This window comes from Osmerus mordax, chromosome 27, assembly GCF_038355195.1.
Source record: "Osmerus mordax isolate fOsmMor3 chromosome 27, fOsmMor3.pri, whole genome shotgun sequence".
NCBI lineage: Eukaryota > Metazoa > Chordata > Actinopteri > Osmeriformes > Osmeridae > Osmerus > Osmerus mordax.
In genome coordinates this window covers 10,141,076-10,150,428 of record NC_090076.1, presented here as the reverse complement: position 1 = coordinate 10,150,428, position 9,353 = coordinate 10,141,076, and the positions used below count along the sequence as shown (strand labels likewise).

General features: G+C 55.4%; 1 pseudogene; it reads right to left on the bottom strand.

Annotated features, from left to right (window-relative positions):
- Nucleotides 1-1,778: 1,778 nt before the first annotated feature.
- Nucleotides 1,779-9,157, bottom strand: LOC136936775 (angiopoietin-related protein 1-like; annotated as a pseudogene).
- Nucleotides 9,158-9,353: the final 196 nt, after the last annotated feature.

Below are 9,353 nucleotides of genomic sequence, written 5' to 3'. Positions count from 1 at the left end.
TGGTGAGCTTGTGGTTGTGTGTGTGGGAGAGATCATCACAGATGTCTCTGTGAAGTCTAAGACAGCTGGACAAATATGAATACCCTGCCTGGCCCCCCAGCCCTGGCCCCCCCACCCTGACTCCCCCACCCTGACTCCCCCACCCTGGCCCCCCCACCCTGGCCCCCCAGCCCCCGCTCCCCTGTTTGGATAACGTGTATTGAAGTGCTATGAAGACCATCATTGTGTATGGGGGCCGGGGCGGGGGGGCCGGGGAGGGGGGGCCGGGGAGGGGGGGCCGGGGCGGGGGGGCCGGGGCGGGGGGGAGGTTTTCTCAGCTGGTTGGAGCAGAAGCAGAGATGACTGTACATCCTCCTTTGGTACCTGAGACTCCAGCCCCACCCTGCTGGCCCCCACCCTGCTGCCCCCACCCTGCTGCCCCCCCCGGCCCCCACCCTGCTGGCCCCCACCCTGCTGGCCCCCACCCTGCTGCCCCCACCCTGCTGCCCCCCCGGCCCCCACCCTGCTGGCCCCCCACCCTGCTGGCCCCCACCCTGCTGCCCCCACCCTGCTGCCCCCACCCTGCTGGCCCCCACCCTGCTGGCCCCCACCCTGCTGCCCCCACCCTGCTGGCCCCCGGCCCCCACCCTGCCGGCCCCCACCCTGCTGGCCCCCACCCTGCTGCCCCCACCCTGCTGGCCCCCACCCTGCTGGCCCCCACCACCTGACTCCCTCCTGGGCTGCTGCTGCTAACCACACATCTTCATTTCACGCTTTATTTTCCTTGAGGGGTTCCCTTCCTTCCTCCTCTCTCCTTCCTCCTCTCTCCTCTCCCCCTCTCTCCTACTCCTCCCCCTCTCTGACCTCCTCCCCCTCTCTCTGTCACCACTCATCCACACAGCCTCATCCAGTCTCTCATCCACACAACAGTTCCCAAGCAGATCTGTTACCATGATAATTGGTTTCATGCTGAAAGTAATCTGGCTTTTAGAATCTAATCCGTTGTTGTGGCGGACCCTTGGTCGGGGATGGGGAGGGAGGGAACGGTTGGAAGGGAGATGGTTCTAGAACAGCTTATTTGTCATCTGGAGGGATGGTTGGACAATAAAGTTGTATTCTGTTCGATCAGGACGGTTCTGTCTGTCTGACACCCAGATGTGTGCATGTCTGGTGCTCAGTAGAAACATGTGCCAAGAGATACCTACCTAACATCAGTCTCTCATCCTCCCTCTCTCTCTGCCTCTCACTGGCCTCTCTCTCTCTGCCTCCCTCCCTCTCTGCCTCCCTCTCTGCCTCTCTCTCTGCCTCCCTCTCTCACTCTGCCTCCCTCTCTCTTCCTCCCTCTCTGCCTCCCTCCCTCTCTGCCTCCCTCCCTCTCTGCCTCCCTCCCTCTCTGCCTCTCACTCTGCCTCCCTCCCTCTCTTCCTCCCTCTCTGCCTCCCTCTCTTCCTCCCTCTCTGCCTCCCTCTCTGCCTCTCTCTCTTCCTCCCTCTCTGCCTCTCTCTCTTCCTCCCTCTCTGCCTCCCTCTCTTCCTCCCTCTCTGCCTCCCTCTCTGCCTCTGCCTGGGCTGTCCTCTGCCTCGCTGTGTTGTGATTGAGGACTGCTGTGTTTCTCTTTGATGGATGGCATTTAGACTGGACTTGACCATCATATATCTGTCAGCTCAGAAAGACCTCTCTAAACCGTACCATACACCCAGAGATCTTCCCTCTCCCCAGCCTCTCCCTCCCCCGGGCCTCCGTCCCCCCTAGCCTCCCTCTAGCCTCCCCCGGCCTCCCCCCAGCCTCTCTCTCCCCACATCTCTTTCCCGTAGCTCATTCCAGCTGGCAGGGGGGATTCACAGAATGTGTGATGTCACTGCATCTCCTGTGTGCCAGTGTTGGCCCCCCGGGCCCCCCTTCCCAGAAGGCATTGCAGGGAATTACATGCACTATTACGACTGCTGGAGAATTACATGCACCATTAGCAACGGCTATGCTAATTTAACGTTGGCAAGGTTTACGAAATGGCTACTCCTGCTTCTTACTCGAAATGGAGCTATAATCTGTTTCGGTTCTTCATATAAGTGAATTGTGTCGTCCCCCCCATTTCTCCGGACTTGGTACGCACCGTCAGAGCTGAGGGTGCCCTGGGGCACAGGGGGGGCTAGACCAAAGGGGCTGGCGGTGGGGGAGTCCATGCGGGACCCTCTTGTGAAGGCCCTGGAGTGGTCTCTCTGGATCTCGTTGGTGAAGCGGCTGTTGACAGGGAGGTTCTCGGGCACCACGGGCACCAGGGGGGGCACCAGGGGCAGCTCCCCCCGCCCCCCCCGCCCGCATACACTGCTCCTCCAGCGTGGTGATCAGCTGGGACTGGTTGTTCACCACCCCGGCCATGACGGAGAAGCGTCCTCCAGCTCCTTGTAGCGCGAGGCCAGGCGCAGCATCTCCGACGTGACGTTCATGATGCGGACCTCCAGCTGAGCCAGCTCCAGGGAGTTGTCCCTCTTCCTGATGATCTCGTGCAGAAGCTGCATGTACAGCTGGGTCACCCTGGAGTTCATGTTCCTGCTCTCCTTCCTCAGAAGCTTCATCTCCGTCACCATGTTCCCGTCCACGTTCACCACCAGCTGCAGGTTCTCCAGCTCCCTGCGCTGCCGGGCCAGGACCTCCTGCACGGACGAGATGTCCATGCGGGTCACAATGTCTTTGTCCGCCTCAGGGCCCGTTGCGCTCGCACAGATCGGCCCTGGCGACAGACCAGGTAGATGATCACAGATCAGCTAGACGATCACAGATCAGCTATCACAGATCAGGCTATTACAGACCTGTTTGACGATCACAGTTAGACTATATAGACGATCACAGCTGTAGACATAACATAACACAACAGAAGGCCGCTAGTCTCTGGAACTGCATGTGTTTGAGGTGAGCAACCTGGAAGACCTCACCTGTGATCTTCTGCTCTGGGATCAGGAAGGTGTAGGAGCACTTCTTGGCGTCTGGGTCCAGAGCCGACCTCCTGGTCCTGAGTAGGGTCTCCCTCCCCCCCCAGCTCCTCCCGGGGCTAGCCTGCTCTCCAGGGCTCCTCCCGGGGCCAGCCTGCTCTCCAGGGCTCCTCCCGGGGCCAGCCTGCTCTCCAGGGCTCCTCCCGGGGCTAGCCTGCTCTCCAGGGCTCCTCCCGGGGCTAGCCTGCTCTCCAGGGCTCCTCCCGGGGCCAGCCTGCTCTCCAGGGCTACGGCCGTGGCTCTCCCCTGCCAGGGAAAGGCAGAGCAGGGCACACACAGCCCACGCCAGCCCTCGCATGTCCTGATTCTACCCTGGAGGTCCTGGTTCTATCCTGTAGGTCCTGGTTCTACCCTGAAGGTCTTGGTTACGCCCCTGTAGGTCCTGAGTTCTCCTTCTGGTTCTCCTTCTGGTTCTCCACCTGGTTCCCTGTGAACAGATAAGTCACTGGATCAGTGATTCCAAGAAGCCTCAGCGTGTCTCCAGACGAGCAGCAGTACCCTGACCCCCCCCCCCCCCCCCCCGCATCTCCTGAACCCGGCCTCCTCAGCCACACAGACCTTCACAATTAGCTAACATGTTTATAGCTAATGACTAGCAGCCCCCTGAGCTGTCAGCCCTGCTGGGCAAGCGGAGGTGCTCCGTGATCAGGGCAGGAGCACAGCCTGAGGAGGGGGCTCTGCTGTGTGTCTGTGTGACTGCTGGGGCTCTGCTGTCAGACTGCCTGTAAACACAGAGCCACTCTGCACCATGTGGCTCCAGACACCAGCTCTCTCACACACACAGACAGACACACCCTGCTGTCTCTCTGTGGACCTGGGGAGCGGGTTCTCTCACACACACAGACAGACACACCCTGCTGTCTCTCTGTGGACTTGGGGAGCGGGTTCTCTCATTAACATCGTCAAACACCCTGCTAGGGCTGCAACAACCAATCGCTAAAATCGATTATTAAAAGCGTTGGCAACGATTTTCATTATCGATTTGTTGTGTCGCGCGATTATTACGCCACTCAATAAGTCAAGGAGATGTTTGAGTATTAAAAAAAAAAGTTTAGTTGAGCGCGGAGCGGAGGTAGAGGAAAAGGCCATCGGAGAGACGTTGTTGAGTAACGTTGTTCTGAAACACATGGCGGAGGCAGAGAAATCAGTACGACCCAACTCATCCAAGGTGTGGGAGCATTTCACACTAAATACATCGAAACAGTGTGTTAATTGACCGAGGTGAAGTTAGTTTCATATTTGACATTTCTCTCACAATCGGAAGACGCTACTTTGCAGCATCGCGTTAGGGACCGGGGTGAAAACTACCCATACCATTTTGAAAAATTTAGACTTCTATAATATTTTTGGGAATATAAAAGCTCAAAGAGACACCAGAGTATCTTAACAATGTCTGGTATACGTCCACAGCCTTTACTTTTTCAATGAAGTTTCAAATAAAATGATAGAAAATCACTCTTTGAAAATAGCTTAATCCTCGCAAATCTTAACTTTTTTCAAAATGGTGTCAAAAAAATCTTAAATATACACCAGATTATTCTAATAAAGTCTGGCCTACTTCCACAACCTTTCAATTTTCAATAAAGTTTTAAACAAAACTCAAATAAATTGCTCATCTTGGAAAATAGCATGAAATCCACGCTAATATTAATAACTTTTTCTAATGTTGTGCCTGTTTGTGCACATTCTGAAGATTTTTTGCACTGTCAGTTTTTTTTTTTTTTTCAATTCATCGATTAATCGAAAAAAGAATCGACAGATTAAACGATTATTAAAATAATCGTTAGTTGCACTCCTACACCCTGCTACCCTCAGGTGTCAGGAATGTGACTGTCAATATAAGTACTTATTACATCTCCTCCTATCCTCTCCTCCTCCTGGCCTCTCTCTCTCCCCCTCCTATCCTCTCTCCTCCTCCTGGCCTCTCTCTCTCCCCCTCCTATCCTCTCTCCTCCTCCTGGCCTCTCTCTCTCCCCCTCCTATCCTCTCTCCTCCTGGCCTCTCTCTCTACCCCTCCTATCCTCTCTCTCCCCCTCCTATCCTCTCTCCTCCTCCTGGCCTCTCTCTCTCCCCCTCCTATCCTCTCTCCTCCTGGCCTCTCTCTCTCCCCCTCCTCTTACTTCCTCTCTCTCTCCCTCTCTGTCCTCTCTCTGTCCTACTTACCTACTATTTAAATGATTTCTCCTTCCTTCCTTCTATCTTTCTCTGTCATATTCCTTTGTACTCTCTGGTCTGTCTGTGTGTCCCCCTATATCTGTCACCCTCTCTGTCTTTGTCTCCCTCTCTTTATCAATCTGTCTCTCTATGTTTCTCTGTCTATCTGTCTCCCTCTGTCTTTCCCTCCCTCTCTCCTCCCCTCTCCCCCCCCTCCTCTAACCCTTACAGTGATCTCCTCAGTGCTTCTGAGTATGAGAGACCCTGGATCCTCTCTGAACTGCAGATGAAAGACATTCCAGGGTTCTGAGAAGGGTTAGGAGGTAGAGCAATTGACACACACACTCAAGCAGACAGGCTTTTCTCTCTCTCTCTTGCTCCCCTCCCTCTCCCTCTCTCCTCTCTTGTAGCAGAGGAGAGAGGGAGGCAGAGAGAGTGTTGTGCTCTCCTCTGCATGAGAGGGGGGAGAGAGGGGGCTCACATGACCCTGTATCTGCTCTCTACATCTCCCTCCCAGTCCTACATGATGGGAGCAGTAATTCCCTGTCCCGGGCCTCATCTCACTGACTGGCTGTCATGCTGTCTGAGTTAGCCAATCAGGACAGATCAGTTTCCACATGGACCAATCAGGATAGACCAGAATCAATCCGATCACAATCTTGATGTGTTAGAGTGTTTCACACACACACGCCTTCCCTCTCTCTCCCAGAGGGTTGAGCTAGGCGTCTGTGGTGAGGGCGTGTTCAGCTTCGCGTGTTCAGCTTCGAGCCAGACCGTGTTGTGGTGAAGGAGGTCGGCCATCTTGTGTCCAGACCAAAATGGGACAGAACGTGTCTGGGGAAGTGACATCACATTAATGGCTGCCAGAGAGGAAATTACTGGAGAAGTCATTAAAGGATATTACCAAGAGGGAGGGAGGGAGGGAGGGAGGGAGGGAGGGAGGGAGGGAGGGAGGGAGGGAGGGAGGGAGGGAGGGAGGGAGGGAGGGAGGGAGGGAGGGAGGGAGGGAGGGAGGGAGGGGAAAAGGTAAGGGAAAGGTTACTTAACATGGCACCTAATATCTGGTTCCCAGTTTGCATTTGAAAAGTCTTTACCTTTCCCTAACTCTCTCCCCCTCTCTCTCTCCCTCCTTCCCTCTCCCGCCTTATGCATCACGTAATTGTATTTATATTTGTATTGCCGATGTATTTCCCAGCTTCTAACATCTGCTTCTCAGACTTTCCCACATGCTGTCCAAATGAAACGCACGCACAAACAGAGACGCATACACACAAGGCATAGACACACAACACATCCATCACAGGGGGAAGAGACTGAGGGATGTGGAGAGGGGGGGGGGGCTATGTAGTTAACAGCTGTAGTCTTCACTCAGCATGGCCCTGAACCTCACACACACTCATACACACTCACACACTCATACACACACTCATACACACACATACAAACACTTTCCTACACACCAACATTCATAAGCACTCATACACACACAAACACTTGTACACACACTCCATCTGTCATGTCTAACAAGAGGAAGCTGTGTAACGTAGTGTTCGTCCTGTCAGCAGCGTAAGGATGGTGGCTCTGCAGGAGAGAGGGATGAGAGGGGGAGAGAGGGATGAGAGGGGGAGAGAGAGGGATGAGAGGGGGAGAGAGGGATGAGAGGGGGAGAGAGGGATGAGAGGGGGAGAGAGGGATGAGAGGGGGAGAGAGGGATGAGAGAGGGATGAGAGGGGGAGAGAGGGATGAGAGGGGGAGAGAGGGGAAGGGATGAGGGGGAGGGTGAGGGGGAGGGTGAGAGCAGTGTAGCTGAGGATTTATGAGGTGAAGAATCCAGTTCTTTAGCTCTAATTGGTCCTGGAGCCTGTTTCAGTAGGAAGGAATGAGGGAGGGAGGGATGGACATCATGGGGGTTGGAGGAGGATCTAACTAAGATCTCCAGGTTCTGCAGTAGAACCCTAGCCCTGTGTGGTGATGGTTCTGCAGTAGAACCCTAGCCCTGTGTGGTGATGTTCTGGATCAGAGCCCCACCCCCAATCTCTCCATCAATCAGTCTTTGTGGGGTTAAGTCTGCCCCCATACATCCCACCCCCTGCCCCTACACACCCCCACTCTCACCCCACCCCGTGTTGTTAGGGGAGTTCAAACAAGGCCTTACCTCACTCTCCCTCCCTCTCTCTGTCTTTTCATTAACCGCTGTAAAAAAAGTACTTATTCTACAGTCTGTTTTAACAGATATAAAACCCCTTGTGAACACACACACACACACACGTTTCAGGACCAGCCAAGCTACTCTGCTTCTGCACGGAATGTTCTGGATAAGACTCAGAAAGGTGCTCATGCTCCCCCCCCCCTCCTCAGATGAGTTAGTGGTGGATTTCCTCTGTGATTTATCTCCATGTGAAGCCTGCTGCTTCACGATCCGCTGCCATAGTCTCAACTGAACCTTGTTGTGTCTTATACTGGATCTGCTTTAGCTGTTTAGGGACCTGGCTCTGAGCGTGTGTGTGTGTGTGTGTGTGTGTGTGTGTGTGTGTGTGTGTGTGTGTAGCCATTGTTGTGTTAGCAGATGTGGCTTGACAGAGGCGGAGTGGAACAGAACAGGGAGGGAGCACCCTGATGCTGTTACTGTTCATGGCTGTGGTTTAGGCTCAGGCTCAGGGGTGAGGTGGAGGGTCAGGGGTGAGGTGGAGGGTCAGGGGTGAAGTAGAGGGTCAGGGGTGAGATGGAGGGTCAGGGGTGAGGTGGAGGGTCAGGGGTGAGGTGGAGGGTCAGGGGTGAGGTGGAGGGTCAGGGGTGAGGTGGAGGGTCAGGGGTGAGGTGGAGGGTCAGGGGTGAAGTAGAGGGTCAGGGGTGAGGTGGAGGGTCAGATGGAGGGTCAGCGGTGAGGTGGAGGGTCAGGGGTGAGGTGGAGGGTCAGCGGTGAGGTGGAGGGTCAGATGGAGGGTCAGCGGTGAGGTGGAGGGTCAGATGGAGGGTCAGGGGTGAGGTGGAGGCTCAGGGGTGAGGTGGAGGGTCAGGGGTGAGGTGGAGGGTCAGGGGTGAGGTGGAGGGTCAGATGGAGGGTCAGCGGTGAGGTGGAGGGTCAGGGGTGAGGTGGAGGGTCAGGGGTGAGGTGGAGGGTCAGATGGAGGGTCAGCGGTGAGGTGGAGGGTCAGGGGTGAGGTGGAGGGTCAGGGGTGAGGTGGAGGGTCAGATGGAGGGTCAGCGGTGAGGTGGAGGGTCAGATGGAGGGTCAGGGGTGTGTGTAGTGAGGAAAGGTACAGGGGGATTATAGGATTATATCCAGAGTTGTTTTCCTCAAGAAAAATGTCACAAATACTCCATCATCGTCATCCATCGACGACCCAGCTAGTGAAGTCAGACTAGCCCTCCTGAAGATCTGACAAACACAAGCCACCATGATCCTCCACATCTCTCCCAGATCTCCCCCTGATCTCTCTCCTTCCCCCCAGCTCGGGGTGAGCCTGGACATGTTCCTCTGGGAGGGGGGGGGGGGGGGAGTCCTCGGTGTTGCTAGGTGATTCTGTGTGGAGGCGGAACCTCTGGCCAAACTACATCCTCAAACCTCCTAACCACTCGTGAACATGCTCTTACACGTGCGCGCACACACACATGTACACATGTACAGCCAGAGAGCAAGACACACAGCAGACAGCAGAACAGATAACATTCCCAACTGAAAATGAGCCTTTTTACCTCCAAGTGTGTGTGTGTGTGTCATGAGTCTTAACTCCCGTTGTGTGTGTGTCCTGAGTCTTACCTCCTTGGGTGTGTGTGTCCTGCAGCAGTAGCTGTTGGAATGTGTAGTCAGTCCGTCTCAGAGCTGTCCCCTCCTCCAGCTGTGCTCAGGACTCATGTCTCTCTGGTGTCCCAGCACACTGCGTCCTCGCTGGGCCGATCGCCTTGCCGCACTCCCTCCACCCTGGAACTCCCAGCGTCAGGTCCTGGTGTCCTGCAGATAGACTCCTCTCTGGGGCTGGGGTTAGGGCTGGGGTTAGGGCTGGGGCTAGAGCTGGGGCTAGGGCTGGGGTTAGGGCTGGAGCATGGCTATCTACTACCGGCTACCGTATGACTGGGCTGTGTTCACTGGTGGCTGAAGGTTTTCACCAAGGAGGAGGGCAGTTAAAGGGAGGGGAGGAGAGTGTGAGGGTTGGAGGGAGGAGAGGGGATTGGGGGGGTGTTGTTGGAGACTGTTTGTTTTTTTTCTTCTTTTCTCCTTGTTGCCGGGGCAAC